Consider the following 23,485-nt stretch of genomic DNA (forward strand, 5'->3'; position numbering starts at 1 on the left):
AATTGAGCTTGTGTGCAAGGGTGAAGTCGGGGGTGGGAGCAACCAGGCTATGTAGCATGAAGAAACGGAATCAATAGAACATAATATTAAAACAGAAGCAGTGAATACCACACTAGCAGTGCACCAACTGAGCGCCCACTCAAACCAATCAGTAACAAGAATTTAGGAAATATTCTAAATTGCTATGTGAGGGCGGAGCAGAAACACAAGAGGCAACTAATCCCCAAATTACAAGCAATAGAAAGTACCAAAACAGCATAATAAGCAATCATAATGAGAGCCATCAGAACCAAACCCATCTGTGGGTCGAAGGCGTCAAGGTATGTCACTAAGGGGGGGACACGGTGGTCCAGTGAAAAGATCAAGGTTAAGCATGCATAAACCATGAATTGTAAAATGTGTAAAAGTAAGAGATTGGACAGGGTGAGCAGTAGGTCTAATAATATCATCAGCCATTTGCGGAGATATATATGAGCGGGCCCTATGTCAGAACCCGTGGCACTTGTGCCCCTACGGTGCTACAATGGGTAAAGTATAAATACACTTTGTATGGTAAGAGTCATATCTCAAGAGGCCGCCAGTGGTGGACCTGCATAAAAGGGTATGTATGTAAGCCCGTTCTAAGATGACCTCCAATATTGTAAAGAAAGTAGACTGGTAGATATCACAAGATTTCAGGTGTGGACTGAAGTGCATTTAATCATCAGTGAGATGTTAAGCTGACATCTAATATTGTGGATCGGTGTTCTTGGTTTGCGTGGTGCGTGACGTACAAGGGGTATAGTCGATGGATTGGCGGGTTATCTCGTATGTCTTCAGGGGAAGAGATTGGTGTTTGTTCCACGTTGTTGGCAAAACTACTAAGTCGGATTCGCTGTGGCAGCCTGTTCGCGCTACTGAATGTATTCTGTTGCTTTCTGGGAGGTAGTCTGTGTAGGAAAGTAGGATCTGCTTCTATGGTTACCCCCAATGTTTGCCTGCTGCTAAGCTGTATTTGACTAGTCTGGCTGGGATCCTGCTAATCACCCCAGTCTATCTGCTTTTTCCCTAAATTGTGTTGTTCAGTACTTAGTTACATCCCAGATTGGACACTGGGGTACCCTTATAAGTCCCCAGTGTATGGTGCTAAGATACCATGGGCATAGGTACCCCAGAGAACTCCGATGGGCTGAAGCATGTATGATGCCACCCATGAGAGATGATTCAAAATAGAACTACAGGCCTTCCACTGCAGCCTGTGTAAGTTGGTGCAAGCACCACTTACTAAAGATATAGTTTTCCTATATCTAGGGCCACTGCACTTATAAGTCACTCCTCTAGCAGGCCTTTGCAATCCTAAAGGCAGGGTGCTTGGTTCTAAGTGAGAGGGTGCCCCTGCTTGAGCAGGACACCCCTGCAGCCTACGGAATCCATTTTCCTGGTTTGTCAGTGAAGCAGCCTTATACTATATAGAGGGCTGCCGAGTTATTACGAGATGACCATCTCAAAAACAGCTGTAACGAATCCTACCATGTTTGGTATCAAACATGTTGAAATCATACCCCCACAGTGTAAACACTGAGGGAAGTATAATTCCAAGTACTGGAAGAGCCCTCCGTTAGTCTCTCAGTATTCCTGGTACAAGCCTTTTAGTCCTGGACATCAAAAAATGGTTGCTGCCGACCAGAGACAAAATTCTGCCCACCTGCTGCTGAGCCAAGCATGAGCAGGGGATGGTCATAAGAAGCCCCAACCTTGAGCACCTCCAGTGACCAGAATCTTCAGCCACACCGCATCGTGGCCTGCATCTGTTGGTGACCTGCTTGAGGTCCTCTCATGACTCCAGTGCCTCCAGCCTGTGGGTTAACTTGAGGGTTACACTTGTTTCTTTTGGGCTCCCCTCATTGACCGGGGCCTGCCCTCACTCCCCTTCTTTTGGTGAGTTCCCTGGACCTTGCTGGTCCTGACATTGTTCCTTCTTCAATTCCTGCATTGGTTGCATTTGCCAAGGCTTGTTGGTGCACCCCTCAGCACTTGACATCCTTCGTGTGACAGCTTGTGCACAGCTCCTGGTCCTCCTCAGCCTCACCTGGTCCCCACAGCTGCAGAGTCAAGGTCACTGTCACTTATCCTGCAGCACCCAACATCGGAGGGCATTTGTCTTCCAAGTCTCCTAGTCACTCCTGAGTGACACAGACTCTGTCCCCTCTGCTTGGTGTAGGTAACATGGGTACTAGGGTATCCACGGGTGGGGTGGCTCTACAACCTTCTGTCTTCCACTGGGTTTCTTCAGGGTCCACTGGGAAGGTTCCTTAATCTCTAAAAATCCAACCATGACTCACACGTAGAGTTGTACAGAGCAGGCAGCCGTGATCCCACACTGCATACGCTCTCTGTGTGGTCCCTATCTACTCACCTTGGGTAGTTCCTTGGGGTCCCATCACTTCTATGTCCTCACGACCTTGTCTTGACCCGAGTCATGGTTCTTATATCACTGTCTGCATAGCAGAAACGGCCGCCCAGTGCAAGATGGGCAAACTCCAAAGTGGTTCCCTTGAAAGGGTGTTACAAACTCTAAGGGATGAACATAGATCCTCAGCCTCTTTAAAGATTTTGGCAAAAATTGCATTTCATAGGAGGCATATTGGATTGCTAGCTATAGAGAAATCCGAAAAGGCACTCTTATACCTCAAGCAGCGATTTTATGAATAAGTAAATAAGAGGGGGTCAATCCTGACTAGACACCTATGACAACAGATGATGTTGAGATGAATCTCTATATTAGACCTCAATGGCACCTCTCTTGATAAGACTGAGGACAAACTTTGTGAATTCAAATTCAAAATCATTGGATGTAGGGAAACCTTTTGCACCTGACTTCACACTTAAATTTGTGACACTCTATATACCCTTTCTTCAAGTAACAAATAAACACACTAAGAATGGCATTTGCAAATACATCACTATTCCACAAGCTGAGCAAACCTGAGAACAAATGTGAGTTCTATAGACTGATAGCTCCATTGCATTTGAATGCAGAATGTTCATGATGGTTGTTGAGGCACTAGCAGCAATGATTATACAACACCAAATCGTGATGGGGATGCATTGTGGGAAAGATGACTGGGGGTGAGTGTCTGAAAAGTTTCAGCGCTCCGTCCATCATCTCCTTGTGTTTGCTTTGTTTGCCCTGAGTTGACAGGGTATGCCCAGACGTGGGTCCCTTGCTCACGTTGCCACTGGATTCAAGCTAGCCTGCCTAATGAAGGGTGTTACCCAGAAACCGATCCTAGGATGCCTGTTTCCGGTTCAGTGATGACCTGGCTTGGCAGTTCGGGCTGGACTGATCCCATTATGACCAGGGTCAAGACTGATTTGCATGTGGCTGGGTCTGAACTGAAGTGGCGAAGTGATCGAAAGAATGATGATGGATTCAACCCAGAACTGTGACTGGGGGTGAGTGTCTGAAAAGTTTTAGCGCTCTGTCCATCATCTCCTTGTGTTTGCATTTTGAGAAAGATTCCCATAAAATACATCCTATTTGCAGATTACATTCTGCTGCCTTTCACTGACGCCTTGTCCTCTGAAAAGAGTTTTGGAAATACTGGAATGTTACAGTATTGCATCAAGGTTCAGGGTGAACCTGGCCAAATCAGAGGTGTTAAGCGTTGGCTTTGCAGCAGCACTCACACAGGATCTCACTGTCCCGCCCCCTTTCTGCTGGGCTACCCGCAAAATAAAATCCCTTGGAATATTTATATCAATGAAGTTTCGGGCGCTATATGGTGCTAATTAACCCAGGTCAATACAGTCAATTTTGGGGGAGCTACAAAGCTGGCACCATTGTATATCTTGTGGATGGAAGGACAGCAGTGATTAAATTAAATGTTCTGCCCCACCTGCATCATATCTTCCAAGCCCTTTCAGTGAAGATCCCAGAGAAATACCTCCCAGAGTGGCACACCCACATTATGTTATTTTTCTGAAATAATACTGCCTCTGTTGGAGATTTGGGAATCCATCCAGAGGTTTTCCAACCTTACAAAATTTCCATCGTCCTCTACACCACTTTTCTGTAATCCTGATTTCTCTCCGGGGCCTGTTCGAGCTAATTTGAGGTGTTGGGATAATGGAGGTTGTTGAATATTGTGTGATGTGTTTCAGGGAAATGAAATTAAAACTTTCCAGCAGTGCAAACTGGATTTTCTATAGAGGAAAACAGAGTGCATGCCTTACTTTCAGCTCCAACACTGGCCCCTTCATCTTGAAAACAAGGAAGCAGCTTTAGAGTACCAACCCTTTGAGAAATACTCTTTCCAACAGACACCTCCCGTAAAGGTTTCTCCAATATTTATGCTGCATTAAGTAGTGTTGATTCACCGTCTAAGTAGTCCTGTACGAAACAATTGCAACAAATTTAAGGAATCTCCGTAAAACCAAAACAATGACAGACATTATGGTCAGATATCCTTCGATTATGAAAAATTATTCAGAATAGGGAATCCTTGTAGAAACATATGACAAATTTGTATCTTACACCACAAAAATGGAAGCAAATGTTTAAAACTGCTGATGTTGGGGAGGTTGCGGGCAAGAGGGAGGGACTATACATATTTGGTGGTTATGTCCTAAACTGTAGGTTGACTGGAATAATATATTTAGTCATAAAGGAGGAGTGACATATTGAATCAACCCCAAAATGATAGTAGACTGATCTTCAACTTAATTTTAGCAGCCAAGCAAGTCAATGCATTGCAATGGAAGTCTGCATTGATTTCAACAATACAGGATTGGGCTGGAAACTGTAGACCCTGCTGGCTATGGAGAAGATGACTTGGGTGTTAAATGATAGGGGGATAGATCTGAAAAGCTTTGGCAGCCACTGGTGGCCTACCTAACGAATCAGTGAATGTTCCGGGCATGCCGGGAATCATTAAAATCACTGGGCCGAATATACAAAGAGCCTTTACAGTCATGGCAGAGGCTCCGCACTCATGGTGGAATCTCTGCAAAGAGACACTGCAGTGCAGAGGTTGTGCCATTAGTGCAGTGACTCCATCATGACTGTGGAGCTTGGGCATCATTGCAGACGCTCTTTGTAAATTAGGCCCACTGTGTTTAATGCCAACCACCCTTATCTGAGCAGGTCTTTTTTAGATAATGTTTAATGAGTGGCAGATCAAAGTATCAGGGAGATTCTTTATGGTGATTCAAGTTTAAACTATGGCCTGATTTAGATCTTGGCGACCGGTTACTCTGTCACAACGATGATGGATATCCCGTCCGCTGAAATATGAATCACATAGGATTAATGGGATTTATATTTCGGTGGACGGGATATCCGCCATCGCTGTAATAAAGAAACCCATTCTCCAAGATCTAAATCAGGCCCAATGTTGTTTTGGTGCTTTAAGATTCCTGTGAAGGTTCAGAGGGTTGGTGGGTGGAGGTACTTCGGGGTGCTAGATATATAGGAATAAGACCTGCTCACATGGTGATTCTGTTGAAGGTGTTGTGGGAGGGTCTTTTCTGAATTATGCTCAATAAAATTTCACTGTATAAAATGTTTTAATATTTCTACAGTTCAATCCTTTGTCAATCAGCTATGCTTAAAGGTGGGAGGGTAGAATTTGGATAGCAGATGTGCTATTCTCCTATAGTGATTGTCATTTTAGGGCAAGGTGTGGTACCTCTTTGAACATGTCTGTGGCAGTCCTTCTGGTAGAATTGGTGTTAGATTCCTTCTCATTCCAATTTTTCCATTTGAACATTTCTTGTGCCATCGGGTGACTGCTGAGTTTGGGAATGGAAAATATCCTGATTATAATGATGACCTTTGGTAAGAACAGATCATTTAAATTGAGGTTTATAAAGCCTTCCATGAGATTGCTGTAATATAAGATGAGTCATATCAAATAGCCACATTGATCAGCAGGAAAAATTAACCCCAGAATCAAACTGACGCTATGTTATCGCTAATGATAGATATGCATCTCCACAGCGGCTATGGATGCCCTCCATTGGCCACCGATCCACAAGAGGGTATTTTTCAAAGTTCTACTGATCACGTTCAGGGCCTATCACTCAAGAGGACCCAGTTACCTTCAGAGGATGTTTGAACGCTACAAACCCTCACGTAATCTGAGATCCTCAAAGGCTAATCGGCTTACCATCCCCACTTTCAGGCTCAAAACTAGGGGTGGTAAGGCATTGGCGGTCCTGGGCTCAAAGGCCTGGAACAAACTACCCCTTTCTCTTCGCCAAGTCACCTCTGAATTGGTCTTCAGGAAGTCATTAAAATCCTGGGTCTACAACCTACCAGACACTCTATACTCTATGCAAACGTCTTATCTAAAATGACAGGTTTCCCCCCCTGATGAGCAGTTGATCCAGTGCTGTTTCCACTCTGCCTGGCTTTCTCTCAGCGCCAAGATGCTCCCTGGAGTGATAGCCGCGCTATATAAAAACCGCCTTACATTACATTACATTACATTGTACCTTCTATAATGCACTCTTTTTTTCTCAGTAAATGATCCCTTAAAGTCTGAGAAGGGTGGAACCAGCAGAAGAAAACTAAACTCCAGTTTGACTTCCTTTTCTTTGGAGATCTACCAAGTCTAGATATTCCCTTTGCTTAAATAAAAAAATAGATGAGGGCAAGAAGGGTAACCTTTATGACTAAAATGCACCTGGATCACTTGTAATGTGCAGTTAAAAGCCTCCAGATCAGCAACTGATATGGAATTACACCTTCCAGAGAACAGTTTATATGTCAGAGATCTCTTGTTCTAGTGATCGAATAGACATCCATAGCGCATTGACGTATCATCATTACCATTAGCAAGGATAAGATTAAGATAGCCTCCTGAAGTGCTTCAATCTGACAGAGATTTCATAATTATTACTGCATTGCATAGTAAAATTATTTCTTGCAACCTCTTTACTAGAATCAGTAGAGCAAGGAATAGATGAGGGCATCTCTATGGTTCATGATCCTTTAAAGAAAGTTCAGAAACAATAGAAGACTTTCTTGCCCTCAGTCTCACAGAAAGTTAAAGGTTTGTTGATATAAATTGAAAAGAATATGCAATAACCTATTTCAGTTGATCAAAGAACAATTGAAGGACCACTTCTAGGCTGAGTGTTAGACAGCGTTCCTGATCATTATTCAGTGGAAGCCCAACTTCATTAATTAAATATGCTACTATGTTTTTTTTAAACTTTTTGCATGTTACTTCTTAGGAATACTTTCAAGGTTAGTTGAGGAAGTCACATTGTTAGTCCAATAATTTCCAAAAGCCATCTTTAATTTCGGAATCTGGTCATACAGTGGTATTTTATGTTATCCCATAAAAGTGCCCTGATAAACTGGAAATTCTGGTCCAGATCATGTCCTGGATCAAAGTTACTGCATTCAATCTATTCAATTATTATCATATTTTTTAGGATTATTCCTGAAGCAATAGCAGCAACTCTAAACTGTGTCTTCTATCTTTTAGGATCAAAGGTAGCTATTGATAAGTATCAAATGAATTCCTGATGACTCCAAGCAGGCAGCTGTAATCTGGTGTTTCTCTGCCTAATTCCCATTTTCCCCAGTGTTGACACTCCTGTGGACTATGGTGAAATGTGACACCTGTTAATTGGTTTGAGCTATCCTTTGAGTGAATGACATTAAGAAGATGTCAAGAAGAACAGAAGGGTAACGCTAAATATATCCAAGAATAAATAGTTCAGTAAATGTGCAGCGACCCGTGCAAACAAAACGGTGAGGCAGAGGTGAAAAGGTATGCAATACAATAAAAACCACTCCAAAATGCTAGTGATAGACCAACAGTTATGTACAAAGAAATGCAAAATCGTGTTGTATAATCTGTTGAATGAAAAGAGCATTGACTTTTCGGTCCCCGAAGTCCAATTATGATGAGTTAATCAGGAGAATTAACAAAGTATTAGCAAAAGTCATGATTGTACAAGAAACATTATCAACTGGACAATTCGTATATGATACTTACAGCTTCAAGAATAGCAAAAAATGTGCATGTCAGTCAATGGCAATTACGGCAAGAGACATGTGAGGGCCATATCACGCCAACATCACAGGTGTGAAACATACTGGACAGAAGTCTTCAACTGTCCGCTGCACACAGAGTTACTCTTCAACACAAAAATATAACATGTTCAATACATCTACACAACTATGATGCATTAGAAACACATTCATTTTGTAAACACTTACACCCATTAGCTGGACACAAGCTGTGCAAAATTAGGTAGAAAAGTAATACAGTAGTTACCTGCCACTATGAAAACTATAAAACAAACGTACATACTTAGTGGATGATGTCATCAGTGATGTCATCAATGATGTTATTAAAATGTCATCAATGATGTCTTAAATTATGTCATAGAACATGTAATAAGTAATGTCATAAGTGAGATTATAAGCAGTGCATGGTGGGGCGCAAGTTACAGTTAGTGCTTCTGACTATAACTGCTGGATTTCTATGTTTTTTTGTTTAAGCCGTTAACATTGCCAATTAGAAATTCACCTAACTATAATGTTATTATAAACTTTTGTTTTTTTCAGTGAATTTCCTCTTTTTTTTATTACATTCAATATTTTGTGAATGTATGTATGGTAAACTTTAAAATATATGTTGTGTTCGAACATTATTTTGGTAAAATAATGTTTCTTTTTAATGTAACAAATCAGGATATGGTTTACAGTATTAAACAGATACATATTCAATAGAAATTGTTTATTTTCTAAGTTATTATAACTCTGATATCAAGACATGTCACCAGTAATCTTTGTTTGAGGTCCATTACTCTTGCTTGATGTTCGCTGGATTGTATAAGGCACCCGCAGCAACCTTCACCTGGATTATGGGTGTGTGTAGTAGGGTGTTAGGAGGGATTGGCCTCACTGTTCAGACCTCTCTCTGTAATGATGGGTGTGCATAGGAGGGTGTGGAGAGTGACTGGCCTCTATTTCAGACCCCTCTCTCAGATGATGGGTGTCGGTGGTAGGGCGTATGGCGGCACTGGCCTCTCAGCTGAGACCTCTCTCTGTAATGTAATGATAGGTGTGCATAGTAGAGTGTGGGGAGAAACTGGGCTCTCCTTGAAGACCTCTCTCTCTCAGAAGATGGATGTGCATAGTACAGTCTTTGGACGATCCTTAACTCTACTCGCAGGTTTTTGTAAAACAATAAGCTTAAATAGTAGAGTCTAATAAACACCTTCTCCAGTAAGACTCCTTCATACATTAACAAATATGAATGGCAGAGTGCATTCAAACATCACCTACACCTTCCTTCTGTTGAGGATCCTGCAAGAGCTTTGCAAGATTGTATATTTAGAACGAAAATCATCATAGCACTTATCTCTTATATACATCCTCTCAAAAACAAGGAGCACATTACGCATTACTACTAATAGATTGCATTGAGAACTCATCTACTCCTTTATACTATTCACAATCACGCAAGAGTCCTGTGAGATTGTAGAAATGTGTTTAAAACCATATGCATTTATTATCTTCACATTAGTTATCCCTTAGACACCTCCTCTCTAAATCTAGGGGGGGCGCATGCCTTTCTGCTGCCCCCTTACATAGCTTTTTTCCATCATTTCCACAACACCTCCAATTGTTCACAGTAAACAGTAATGGCAGATATTTAATGCCTAACATTCCTATAGCCAGCCAATCAGAGGAAAAAAATTTAAAGTATTTAACATTCTGGGAGCTTTCTCAAAGCATTTGGGAGGTGGGGCCAACTCTTTGCTTTCCTGTATAGAATTAGGGTGGATGGTCTGAGGTACTTTAACTGACAACCGAATTTCTGATGGGCCATTGATCAAAGTTTTCTGCTGGCAGAGCCATTGTGGGCTACTTCACTTCAAATTTGGCAGTTCTCCTAATTCTAAAAAGATCGGGAGAACCACAAGTTTGGCAGATGAGGCACGAGCAACATTTGTGATGACGTTTCTGGTTCTCCAAACTATAAATGAGGACCATAGTATGTTAAACACTTATGTAAATAAAGGAAGTGTGATATTTCGGATAGGTCGGGAGCTCATGGATGGGGGAAGGTATGGTTTAAAAAGTGTTAAGGGTGGGGACTATTCAGGATAAGTTTCACATCTGAGCTTTTCTGTGCCGGGGACATGCTTACATTTAGATATTGGATAAGATTTCCTTTTCGCAGTACAAATCTATATGGTATTTGCTCACAGGCCACTTCTTATTCAGTATCTCGTGTTCTTACAAATCACATGGCAGTCTTTTTGTCCAGAAAAATCCTAATTTGAATTCTTAGGGTATCTCTTGATTCAGTCAAAAGGGCTTTTTCCAGATAGGTTTCTTATTGCTTTAATCCATTCTTCCAGACTGTTGACCATACTCATTTTCTCAATTGCAATTGCTATTTTTCAGGCCCTGTTTTAGCATGGCCAATCTTTATTATTTTTATTGAGTTATTTCAGAGGTTAGGTTGAGCCATCCATTTCAGAAACTGGATGTTAGTTTGTTTTGTTGCAGGTGGGTCTAAGGTCTAAGGCCGAGTAAGCTTTGAAGGAATCTACACAGCCCTCTGGGTACTGAAATTTGGAACTCAATCATGCTTTCCTTGTATTTGGGTTCTCAAAAAGCCTAGAATAATTCATATCTACTGTAGTGATTGATTACCCAAAAATACCTTCTTGCTTCCAGTGCCAATCACTCTGTTTTGTTTCATCGCCTTATTTTCCCAACCTTCCAGTACTTTGGTATTATGTTGTTATGGAAGAGTGAGCGCCTAACCACGTAGCTGCCACGGCTCCCAGGTTCATGTCTGATGTGCAGTTCCAGTCCAGGGTTTTCCCTTTGAATTATAGATCTTGTAGTCCTATTTTATATTGGAATAAACAACTAAAAATCATAGAATTCAAAAGAAAACCCTGAACTGGAGCGACACCTCATGAATGGACCAGGGAAACTTGACAGGGCTATAACCATTGCTTCAGTTATTGGATGGAACTACAGAGTCTTCTTGTTTATGGTTTATTTGGGGATTTACCAGATTAATTTTTGTGTTTAAGCCCCTCAGCTACTCATAGACATAGACTTATTTTAAATCTGTGACAATAATATCATCAAACGTAATACCGCATATATTGCTTATATAGCCCCAAAACTCTGGATCTTGCTGTCTTTTTTTCTTTTTCTTTTTTTATTTTCACTGTGGTACAACAATAAAATGTCCATACAAAAATGATTAGTTAATACTACCCCCCATCCCACACCCCTCATGACCAAATGAACCAGCTGTACAGGCACAAAAGAAAAGGTTTTTTAGGATAAAGCAGAGAAATGAAGAAGGAGCGAAAAGAATATCATGATTGGCAGTGGCCAGGAAGGAAACTGGAAAGGAAAAAGAACAGTGGCATAACTTAATAACAAAAGAGGTCAAGTATACGCCAAGGGATCCCCTATAGTGCCTCCTGGCCGTGTTGCCCCTGTTGCTCAATCCAGAGAGAAACATTTTCCCAGACCTCCAAGCCTATCTTTCTTTTTCTTCGTCCTTTCTTAGTGTATACCGCTCTTTCAAGATGGAAGGTGGCTTCCAGCCTGGCCAGCCATTGAGAAAAGGAAGGGGGGTCGGTGTCTAACCAGCCGGAGGAAACACAAATCCTCCATACTGCCATTGCAATAAAAACCAGCCCTTCCTCCTTAATCCTCGGTGAGTCGGATTGGGTCCCCAGAAGGATAGTTGTAGGATTTAAAGAGATTGGTTGGTTAGCTATTTCGCTGAGTAAGTTCTGTACTTTGAGTAGTATCGGGGCTAGTTTAGGGCAAGTTGCAAAGATATGTATCGAATCAGCCCCCACTTCAGAGCAGCGTGGACATAGTGTTCCTTTGCCAGATCCCCATTTTATAATTTTACTGGGTGTCATATACAGAAAAAAAATAGTTTTAAAGTGTTGTGCTTGTAATTTGGCGGAAATTAAAATCTGTTGTGATAAAGTTAGGGAATTATAGAAAATACTTTGGGAGGAGTTACGTTTAGTAGAAATTTGGTAGAAATGGCTTCTAAATCGTCTGGGGTTTGCTTATTGAGCATATTATATATGCCTCCGATACGAGGCGTTATGGTGTTACGCAAAGCGTGTAGAAGTTCAACTTCTGCGAACCCGGTGATTCCTCCAACCTTCCTGGAAAGATAATCATGGATGGACATATATTTAAAAGCATCTTGGTTTTTCAGGTTAAATTTAGACTGTAGATTTGTGAAAGATTCAATTCCCTCGGCTGTGATCTAGTCCCCGAGTTTCACTATTCCGGCCCTGTGCCAATCGGAAAGATAAAATGTGCCAAAGATAGCTGGTAGGTTATTGTTGTTAATTATAGGAGAGTAAAACCTCTATTGCGGTAAACTCCTGTGGTGGAAGCCGGGAGCAGCGAATGTTATAATTTTTAACTGTTTTGCCTCTTTTAAAAATATTTTATTGCTTACTTCGGCGCACTTACCCTCACTCCACTCCTCACTTCGCCTGATCCTCCCGCACAGCCGATTAGGCACGGTTACCGGGACTGGCAGGGGATCCGCCATCTTGGGGGTAGCCCAGGGTTGACGCTGCAGCCTGCCTCACACCGACTCCTGCAGTCAGGTATTTAAGTTGCGCCTCTTGCCTCACGCGCATGTACCAACTATTGCGGTAAACTCCTGAGGCGGAAGCCGGGAGCAGCGAATGTTATAATTTTTAACTGTTTTGCCTCTTTTAAAAATATTTGATTGCTTACTTCGGCGCACTTACCCTCCCTCCACTCCTCACTCTCCCTGATCCTCCCGCACAGCCGATTAGGCGCTGTTACCGGGACTGGCAGGGGATCCGCCATCTTGGGGGTAGCCAAGGGTTGACTCTGCAGTCTGCCTCACACCGACTCCTCATCTGCATATAATGTGCATCCCCTTCCGGCCGCGCCGAGAGCGCGCCGAAGGCGCGCTAAAGGCAAGCCCGCCAGCGCCCGTCCGCGCCAGGCCGGGGCTAGGGGCCACATCCCCTGCATCTCCACTGATTTATTCATCTGAGAGCCTGGTGAACCTTCGAATTTTCGCCGGCCCTCCCAGTCCACTCACGGTAAGCCGCCTTTCCCAATTAGGCATTTACCAATCTCCATCACAAACACATCACGGTCTTTCGCAAACGAGGACTGCTCCACTAGAAAGTCAACAAATAAATATATTTTATCTTAACACAAGATCTCTTGTAAAACATCAACTGGATATCTTCCTGTTTCTTGCTTGCCAAAAACCGGATATTCTGTTTCTTACAGAGACGTGGCTCACCAGTAGTTCTTCCCCTGACATTCTAGCAGCGCTTCCTGATAACTACTACATTTTGCAGGTGGACCATGCCTCAGGCAAAATGGGTGGCGGGGTAGCCGCAATTATTAATAAGCACCTAGCATTTTCTAAATTGACGTCTCTCGACCTCCTGGCAGCGGACAACTTGGTTATCAGATTGAACTCTAAGTCGGCCCCACTTCTTTGCATGCTTATTTATAGACCCCCTCAGAATATGCCTACGTTTCCTTTTTCGTTGTGTGACCAACTGGCAACACTTGTAACCGATTACACCAGGATTTTGTTGATTGGCGATTTTAACTATTGGCTCAATAGTCCATCTGGCGGCCCCTTAGCGAGTGAGCTCCTGGATCTTCTTACAGGGCTCAACTTTAGTCACCACATCAACACCGCCACTCACATAAAAGGGCACACGCTCGACCAGATATGGAGTTCCAACCTTAGTATCTCATCTCCCCATGCGTCTGGTCTGATCACTTTTTGATCCAATTCAGCATCTCTATCTCTAAGCCTACCATAAACACTGATAACAGAGCAGGCCTAATTAGAAAGTGGGGCTCTCTTGATACTCCAGCCTCCTTGGGCAGTTTGGGAAACTCTATCCCTTCTCACAATGTAGATCTTGATCAATCTGTAGCTAATATCTCAGACTGGCTGGTAAATGCAAGTGATATACATGCCCCGCTGAAAAAACTGAAAACCTTGCGTCAATCTGACGCGCACAAATGGTTCTCTCCTGACTAGAGGGCAAAAAAACGAACTGTCCGCCAGAAGGAACGTGATTGGAGAAGAAATTACAACTCTCTCGAAAAAACCCACTATTTGGCTGCCCGCTCTGATTACATGAAGGCCATCTCTCTAGCCAAAGCGGAATTTTTTTCTAGAATCATTGAAATGTCTAACAACAAATCGAAGGACATCTTTTCCATCGTTGACAAACTCACGAACCCTGCAAGGACTCAACTCAAACCTGATGCCACACAGGATTTTTGCAATACTCTGAACCACTACTTTCTGGATAAAATTGCGCTTATTAAATCCAGTATCCCTATTTGTCCCCCTGCTTCCTTTGACCCCACTCACACCCCTAGTCCACTATCAATGGATCACTTTCCTCTTTTGGATGTCCCGACCTTGTCTGCCCTCACAACCAGGGTCAAGTCGGGTTCTCCATATGACTGCTGCCCTCCCCATGTGCTAAAAGAGGTGATTACCGCCTTTCCCTTTCCTATATTAAGACTTCTTAACACCTCTTTGACCCAAGGTATAGTGCCTAATTCATTTAAGGAGGCAGTAGTGATGCCCCTTCAAAAAAAACCTGGAGTGGAAGCCACTACTCTATCTAATTATAGGCCTATTTCTTTATTACCATATCTGGCCAAACTGTTGGAAGCCCATGTAACATCTCATCTTTCATCTTCATCGAGCAATCCGACTTTTTGGATTCTGCTCAAGCCGGCTTCCGTCCGGCTCACTCAACTGAAACGGTTATAACAGCAGTCCTTGATTCTTTACGCCATAATGCTGATTTAGGCATTCCTCGAGCGTTGGTCTTGCTTGATTTGTCGGCTGCGTTTGACACGGTCGACCATGACATCCTTCTAGACCGTGTCAGACTAGCCGGCATCTGTGGCTTGGCCTTTGACTGCGTTAGGTCGTTTCTTAATGGCCGCTCGCAAGCAGTGGGCCTGTCCCCTTTCTTGTCTCCTAAACTCCACACCACCTGTGGGGTTCCCCAGGGCTCTTCGCTCTCACCCCTCTTGTTTAATATTTATATGCTTCCCCTACTTCACTCATTAAAATCTTTTAAAGTCACCACATTTAACTACGCAGACGATCTGCAACTTACCTTCACTATCGACGACTCCCCAGAATCTATCCATCAATTTCAGTCCACCATGCTCTTCATACGCTACTGGATGGATAGTAACCAACTTAAGTTGAACCCCGAGAAGACAGAACTGGTCCTCTTTGGTAAAAGCAAATCCTTGTGGGGCCCACACTACTGGCCTCCAACACTGGCTCCACCCCCTATTCCATCCAGTACGGTGAAGAGCTTAGGTGTACTCATTGATGAAGAGCTTTCATTAAGGCCTCATGTTAATTCGGTGGTCTCATCCTGTTTCTTTCAGCTCTGAAAAATAAAAAAAATTAGTCGGATGCGTACCCAACCTGCTTTGACCCAGGTCGTGTCGGCCTTGGTGTTGTCACATTTAGACTACGCCAACGACATCTACCTGGGCCTCCCTATTGCCTTGGGTAAACGCCTTCAGATGGCCCAGAACCAGGCAGCTAGGCTTATACACCGTATTCCACGGTGGCAATCAGCAAGACCCCTGCTGAATCAACTGCACTGGTTACCGATCACACAGCGCGTACTCTTTAAAACCGCCTGTATAACTTTTAAGGCGCTCCATGCACGCAGTCCCAAGTTTATTCAGGCACTCCTCCCTAGATATATTCCTACACGTAGCCTGCGCTCTGCCTCACAAATCCTCCTGACTTTCCCCCACTATAAATTCCAACGGAAAGGAGGCCGTAGGTTTGCCACACTTGCCACTAAACTGTGGAACTCTCTCACCCAAGAGATCCGTTCCTGTACCACTCTCTTACAGTTTAGGCGGAAACTCAAAACCTGGCTATTTGTCCAGATCTTAGCCTAATCCATCTACGGCCCCTCGTCAGGTGGTTTTCTGGATATGTTGGTTAGCGCCAAGAAACCCTCGGGTGAACGTGCGCTGTACAAATCCTTGTTAAGATAAGATAAGTTATACGACTTCATTAATGTCTTGAACTTTACACGATTGTAGTATCCATATGATATTTCACAGAGCAGACAGCCTCAGTGTTGTTCCCCCAGTAAAAGCTGAAAGGGTGAGGGTAACCCGGTTGTTGTGGCATGAGTAGATTCTCTCACTAGTTCTGAGCTGTACTGTAGTACTGAGGCCCAGTAGTATAGAATGATATTGGGGAAGGACCAACCTCCTCTTTCTTTTGGAAGTGTAAGTTGTTTCAGGGCTCGTCTGGGTTGAGCGTAAGCCCAGATAAATTGAGTAAAGATTTGCTGAAATTTGATAAGGTTGTTTTTGCTGAATTCTAAGGGTATACTACGGAAAAAGTAGAGTAGTTTCGGAAAGTACGTCATTTTGATGGCGTTGCATCTGCCAACTAACGTTAAATGCAGATTATCAATCTGCTTTAATGCCTTCTTAGTCTGAGCGGCAAGGGGAACCAGGTTGTCTGTTACTATTTCCTCCAACTTAGTTGCGACGAGCACCCCCAAGTATTTAGCTTTAGGCACCACCCTGTCGTCGGTCCAAGTAGTTTTACTATTTATTAAGATCTGTGTTTTGTTTTTGTTCAGGGCGTATCCAGATAATCTCCCGAATTTCTGGGCCTCCCATTCTAGTGCTAATATGGTAACAGCAGGATCTGGGGAAGTAATGGCGAGGTCGTCAGCATAAGCCAGGATTTTACAATTGTTATGATGATAGCAGGCTGGGGAGATGTTATCGTTTTTCTCTATCTGCTTGATGAAGGGATCTAGATATAAAGCGAACAATAGAGGCAAGCAGGGACAACCCTGCCTGGTGCCCCAAGAAATGTTAAAGGTGTTGGTAAGTTGTCCATTCATAGTAACCCTAGCTGTTGGTTTGGAGTAGAGTGCCTGTGCTGCCTGGATGAGTTTGTCCCCGAACCCCATCCTGCTCATTACACTCCATAGAAATCGCCAGGAGACTCGGTCAAAGGCCTTTTCGGCGTCGAGTAACGTGAGTGACATCGGGTCTCCGGCAACCTGTGCAGCGTCAAACAGAGTAATCACCCTCCTAACGTGTTCAGTGGTCCTTTTCTTGGGAATGAAACCATGTTGCCACTTCGAGACAAGAGATTCCACTACTTCAGAGATTCTGGAGGCTAGTACTTTAGAGAATATTTTAGAGTCGCAATAGATGAGGGTAATGGGCTTGTAGGAGCTCATGTCCAAAGGGGATTTATCTTTTTTGGGGAAAATAGAGATTCTGGCGCTTGCCCAAGAAGCCGGAGGGGAGGCCCCGTCGAAGATAAATATTATTACCTCAGTGAATATAACTTTGATTTGCGGGGTGAAGATTTTAAAGAATTCTACGGGGATGCCATCAGGGCTTTAAGCCTTCCCATCTGGGAGACTAGTGAGGGCTTCCAGGATTTCCTCCCAGGTTGGGGTAAGATCTAGAATCTCGCTGTCTTCTAGACTGAGTTGCCTTAGTTTGATCTCACTGAGGTAAATAGAGATCTCACTATCTAAGGCATCCCCCGCGAAGCAGTTTTCCTCAGTGTATAATTTGGCATAATAGTCCTGGAATCCCTTCCGAATAAGACTAGGATCAGTGGTCTCTACGCCGGAGGGGAGTCTGATTGCGCGAATTTCGCTCCTAGTAACCTGCTGTCTTGTCCTGATGGCGAGGTGCTTCCCAATGCTATTGCTGCACTCGTAGTTCTTTTCCCTTGCGGCTGCCCACTTTGCTGCGATTTTTTCCATGAAGACAGCACCTATCTCAGCTTTGGCCAGGACTGCTTCTTTTTGGGCAGACTGGCAGTCTAGTCCTGCATGAATCATGTGGGTTAGCTTAATTTAAATTTTTCTTAGTTTGTCTTGTAATTCACTAATTAGAGTTTTTTTCTTTTGTTTTTCTGAATAGAGAACCTTAGGGTCTCGCCTCTGATCCCCACCTTTAAAGTGTCCCAAACTATCATTTGAGAGGCAGAACCATTGTTTATCTCCAGGAACTCCTGGATCCATCCCTGCATGTGGGTTTTGTAGCTATTGTCATATAACAGCGCTTTCTCGATACTCCACTTAGTAGCCTCCTTCGGTTGTCCAAGCCCCTTAATGTTAATTATGGGAGGGTTGTGATCAGATAAAAAACGGGGTGCGATATCAATTGTGTAGTTGTTGGTAAGTGAAGATGAAATAAAAAAGTAGTCTAATCTGACTAGTAATTGATGAGGGGCAGAATATAAGGTATACCCAGGTTGCGTAGGGTTTTTGCTTGCCCAACCATCTACTAGTCCATGAGTCTGCATAAGGTTGATTAAGGCCTTAAAGACTAGGGGTCTCCTACCTTTGTAGCTCCAAGTTGTATTAGTTGCCCAGTTACAGGGTAGGTGTATATTAAAGTCCCCGCATAACACTATGGGAGTAGGCCAGTGTACTAACTCACCAGAACCAAGGTTAAAAGCCCCAGGGTCGTCGGCATTACTCCCATATATTAAGCAAAGGGTAATAGATGAGTTGTTGGGGAGTAGAATCTCAGTAATGACCCACCTCCCTAACGGGTCAGACTTGGTTCGAGGGTTACTGGTGGCGAGTCTTCTATCGACTAAAACTCCCACTCCCTTTGTTTTAGCCCCCTGTGTTGTGGCGCCCACTACCTTAAACCCTAGGTGGTCTAATAGGTGTTTTTGTGACTGCTCTACATGGGTTTCTTGCAAGCATATAATATTCCCCCCAAGTGTTCGCAAGCCTAGAAACACCTTTTGTCTCTTAGATACATAATTTAGTCCACATATATTGACTGAAACAATTCGTAATGAATCTAAACTAGCCATCTAAAAAGTGTGAGGGTAGTAATATGCGATGCGTAATTTATTTTTTATTTTTTATTTTTTGATTTGACCGTTTCTTTGAATTGAGCTGTTTGGATTCATTGAAGTTACTTTGAAAATATAATCGCACTGCCGAAAGAGAGTCGTGAATATTTCGCGCCTGAGTGTTCTTCCTGTGTCCCCTCCCGCCCATCCCCCCAGCCCCCCACCCTCCCCACCCACCCCCTTACATGAGCAATCAGACAAGGCCTGAATGATGGCGGTCAGTCATGAGCCTCAGCTGTTGGCCACACCAGTCAGAAAAGAAGAGAAAAATAAATAAAACCTATCTGTGATCGGCCATTGGGTCTGCCTTGTGCATGTGCATAGTTTGAGTGCTAAGTGCTAAGTGCGAATGTGTAAATATATAGTTTTCCTTTTTTCCCTCCATTCACTTTTTTTCTTTTTTTTTTCCTTTCTAAGAATTTCCCCCTTCTCCCCCCCAGTAATTCCCTTTTTAACTCCTGATAGAAAGAGGAGAAAAGCGGGGAAAGGGTCAAGATTCTCAGCATTTAACAAAACATATAACAGGGGGTATATCAGTGGAAAGACTAAGATTAGCAATGACTGCCCCCCCCCGATTAGAGTAAGTTAATTGTCAGTGGTTTTGCTGTATGAGGAGAAGAAGAGAAAAAAAAAGTTTTTTAGCATAGGAAGATAATTTTAGTCATTGTGTCCCTTCTTAGTCTTAGCTTCTTCCAGGTACTCTCTGGCTTTGATTTCAGAGAGGAAGACCTTGGTAGTGCCTCCGAGGATAACCTTCAACCTGGCCAGATTCATAAGGTATACCTCTGCGCCCTGTTGCTGGAAGGGGGAGATTAATTGCCTCAAGTGCCACCTTCGTTCCACAGTCTGATGGCAAAAGTCTGGCTTGGCAAAAAAAGTAATCCCGTTGGCCCCCTTCTTAGAATTAGCCTTAGCTTCTTCCAGGTACTCTCTGGCTTTGATTTCAGACAGGAAGACCTTGGTAGTACCTCCGAGGATAACCTTCAACCTGGCCGGATTCATAAGGTATACCTCTGCGCCCTGTTGCTGGAAGGGGGAGATTAATTGCCTCAAGTGCCACCTTCGTTCCACAGTCTGATGGCAAAAGTCTGCCTTGGCAAAAAAAGTAATCCCGTTGGCCCCCTTCTTAGAATTAGGACGGGCCTAGTTGTACACCAGTTGTCTTAAAAGAAAGTTGCCAAAATACACAAGAAACACCCTGGGCTGGCCTCCGTTTGAACTACCACTGTTATGTTGTCGCTTCAGGAAGAAAGGGAAACGGTGTGCTCGCTGCACTTCTCGGTTCCAATCCCAGCCTGGATGTTCCGGAAAGGAGTCTTGTAATAGCTTGATTATGAATTGTCTAGGATCTTCCCCCTCCTTCCCTTCCGGAATACCAAGCAGGCGGAGGTTGTTCCTGCGTTATCTATTTTCTTGTTCTTCCATCTTGACCATCAGGTCTGTAAGGCAAGCGGTGTTGGATTCGATCAGCTGTTTGGAGGCCACTGCTTCGGTTTCCAGATGCTCTGTCCTGGCCTCAACCATGCCCACCCGGTCGCTGATATCTGTGCAGGATTTATTCAATCTTCTCAGACCCCCCTGCAATTTTTGGGCTGCAATCTTAGCGGTCCGGTTATCAGCCCTCACCTCCTCTTGGAATTCCATGATAGAGGTTAGTATAGCTGCCAGCGAGGGCTCCACTGTCTCAGTTGTTTTGGTTTGTAGACTTCTCAGGCTATGCCACTGTGGTTGGGTTGGGCCATCTTCTTCCAAAGAGTAGGACATCTGTGAATCAGAGTAGTCCCATTTGAGTTGGCTTCGCTGCTTGCTCTTACTTCTTGGCTTTTTGGGACATACGACTGTGTCAGGGTTAACACAGGAGGCCTCACTGTCCTCTTCGCTAGCACTGTCAACATCGTCGACGTCTTCCGTCCCCCCTTCACCAGAGGAACTGGGAGTGCTATCGATAACAGAGTAAAAGTCCTCGTGACATGCCTCTGGGGTCCAGGGGTTTTGTTTTCCAAGAGGGATTTCCAAGCTTTGAATGGCGAGCTCCGTCCCTGCTGATTGTACCCCAGCGACAATGGTAGCTGAGGATGTACAAGCTCATTCGCTACTTGCTCCTTCAATTGGTTTTAGCTGTCCTAGAGCGGTGGGCAGGATTGGCAAAAGGGTGTCTGGTAGTGCAGGAGGGGCGGAGGTACCGGGGGGCCCCTCGGTCTGAGGATACTCGTGGTCAGGTCCCTTGATGGGTGTATGTGTAGTGGAAGCTGGCTCAGAAAGACTGCCTGGGGAAGAGGTGGGGTCTAAGCCTTCGGCTGTGTCCCTGCTATTAATAACAGTTTCCTTTTGGCCTCCTTTAACAGTAGCGCTATCCTGTTGTGGGAGAGCTTTAGGTGGTGTGGAGGGTTGCCTTCCTGCGCTGTTTTTAACGCTGGTGGCCAGGCTTTTGGCTACCGCGAAATTATTTGCAGGGGGGTTTGTGTCGGACCTGAATCTTTATAGTCTTTGTTGAGGACCCCCACCCCTGCTTAGCCCAGATTGAGTTTTTTCACCCCACTGACCTGTTCGGGTTTGGTCTTTCTAGCGCCTTCTCCTGCCGAGGAATCTTTCCCCGGAACGGGCGTCTTCTGCTTAAGCCCCTTCCTTGCCCCACAAACGCTCATTTCCGAGCAGGAGCAGGTGTATATGTCCACGATGAATCTGAGCCTTGCCTTCTCCGAGGTTAGAGGGCAGTCCGGGGGCCCGTGTGCGAGGATCACCGCCACAGCAGTGGCAACAGCCAGAGAGAAACAAGTGCTCCAATTCCAGCACCAGACCAGCGCGGCAGCGGCAGCGCTCCTGTCAGCGCTCCTGTCAGGTGCTTAGCTCCTGTTCATGCAAGCCGCGTGTGAGCACCAAAGTTTGAGCCCCGAGTCGATAGAATTGAAGGCGTTGTTACCGGACCCCCCGCTCTCGTCTGCGGGTCCGATAGGTGAGCTAAGCAGTCCAGCACATCCAAGCGGGAATCGCCGCGTTCTCCGTTGTCTCGTGGTGCCAGACAGTCTGCGTGCACGGCAGCCCAGCATGTCCGATGATCGCGCAGGGCAGCTAGCCGATCGTCTCCGCATCTGGTGACTGGCGTGAGCAGTCGAGCAGCGCAAAACTCACGCTGACTCCATCTTGCTCTGAGTGCTTCCCTGGATCTTGCTGTCAATGTATGTAGACAGTCTGCTATCTGTCAAGAGGCCACGAGCCAGCAGGCCAAATTACTGTCCCTTTGCTGTATATTTTAGGGACTACATCTGGGATTTTTGGGACTCCCCAAAAAATACAAACTCCATCTTTAATGTATAAAATAATAGGAGTAGCATTCTGACATTCCCAAAATGGCATTTTAAATCATTAAATCATCCCATAACTAGTACTAGCCTTGCTACTGAGATTCATAAACAAATCAAGCACCACTCTACACTTTAGGATTGCGGCACACCTTTTTACCACCAAAGGCTAGAATTTTCTGAGGGAAACAACATGAGGAACAGTGACTTCACCAAACATACTAAAATGCATTTCCTCCAGCGCTATACTAATAGCAGGCTTGCTGCTAAGATTTTAAATAGCAAACACAGAAGAACGTGGCACAAAGAAACTGCAAGTTCCAGCTTCTCACAGCACTGTACTGGTAGCAGGGTTGTTGCTTGGAATTTCTGTTTAGAAAGAACACTGTCCCAAATAGGATACACCTCTGCCAGTATTTTTGCTTTCACGATTTCCCTGAAAAAATATAAGGAACCACATTAGGGGCCTGAGTTACTAAGGTTACTTTCACTTTTGAGTAAGTTTACTACTTTTTGCTTAATTACAAAATCTGAGGGTTAGTTACTGCTAGTTAAACATCTTTGGTAGGTCGAGGACCCCACATGGCTACCCACTTGAATACTGTAGCACCCTCCCAAAGTAAAAAAATATGATAGGGAATTACAATAAAACCACATAGGTACCAACGTTAAATTACATTAAATAGTTACAAATAAACATACAGACAATTTCTTGTTAGCAAAATATATAAAATAGTACACATTTATTATTTAGTTATAAAATAATTTAATACCCTATGTATTATATTTTGAAATTAAAAAATTATGGTAACAAATTTTTTAATTTAAACTGAATGTACACATTTGTAATATTTATATTTAGTAAAAGTACTTCATTTTATTTTCTGCTATACTTCACAATGTAGAGATATCCACCCACAAGTATAAGGAAACATTTTAAAAATGCATTTAACTTGAAAATAAATATTGCAAATATTTCTATATTAAATGTTAGTGTAAGTAAATGTTATGTGTTAATTTTAAATGTGGAATAAAATATAAAGAAATTCTACAGAACTGTTAATTTAATTTTGAAATAATTCTTTCAGTCAGTCAAAAGCTTTGTTTATTTAAGCCGTAGTCTTTAAACACCACCATAAATACATCCTAAATATAGACATACAATAAAAAGGCTGAAAGGACACATCCAATAAAAAATACATATAATGGAGTATGGGAAATACG

Source organism: Lissotriton helveticus, chromosome 2_1 (assembly GCF_964261635.1).
Source record: "Lissotriton helveticus chromosome 2_1, aLisHel1.1, whole genome shotgun sequence".
In the NCBI taxonomy this organism is placed as follows: domain Eukaryota; kingdom Metazoa; phylum Chordata; class Amphibia; order Caudata; family Salamandridae; genus Lissotriton; species Lissotriton helveticus.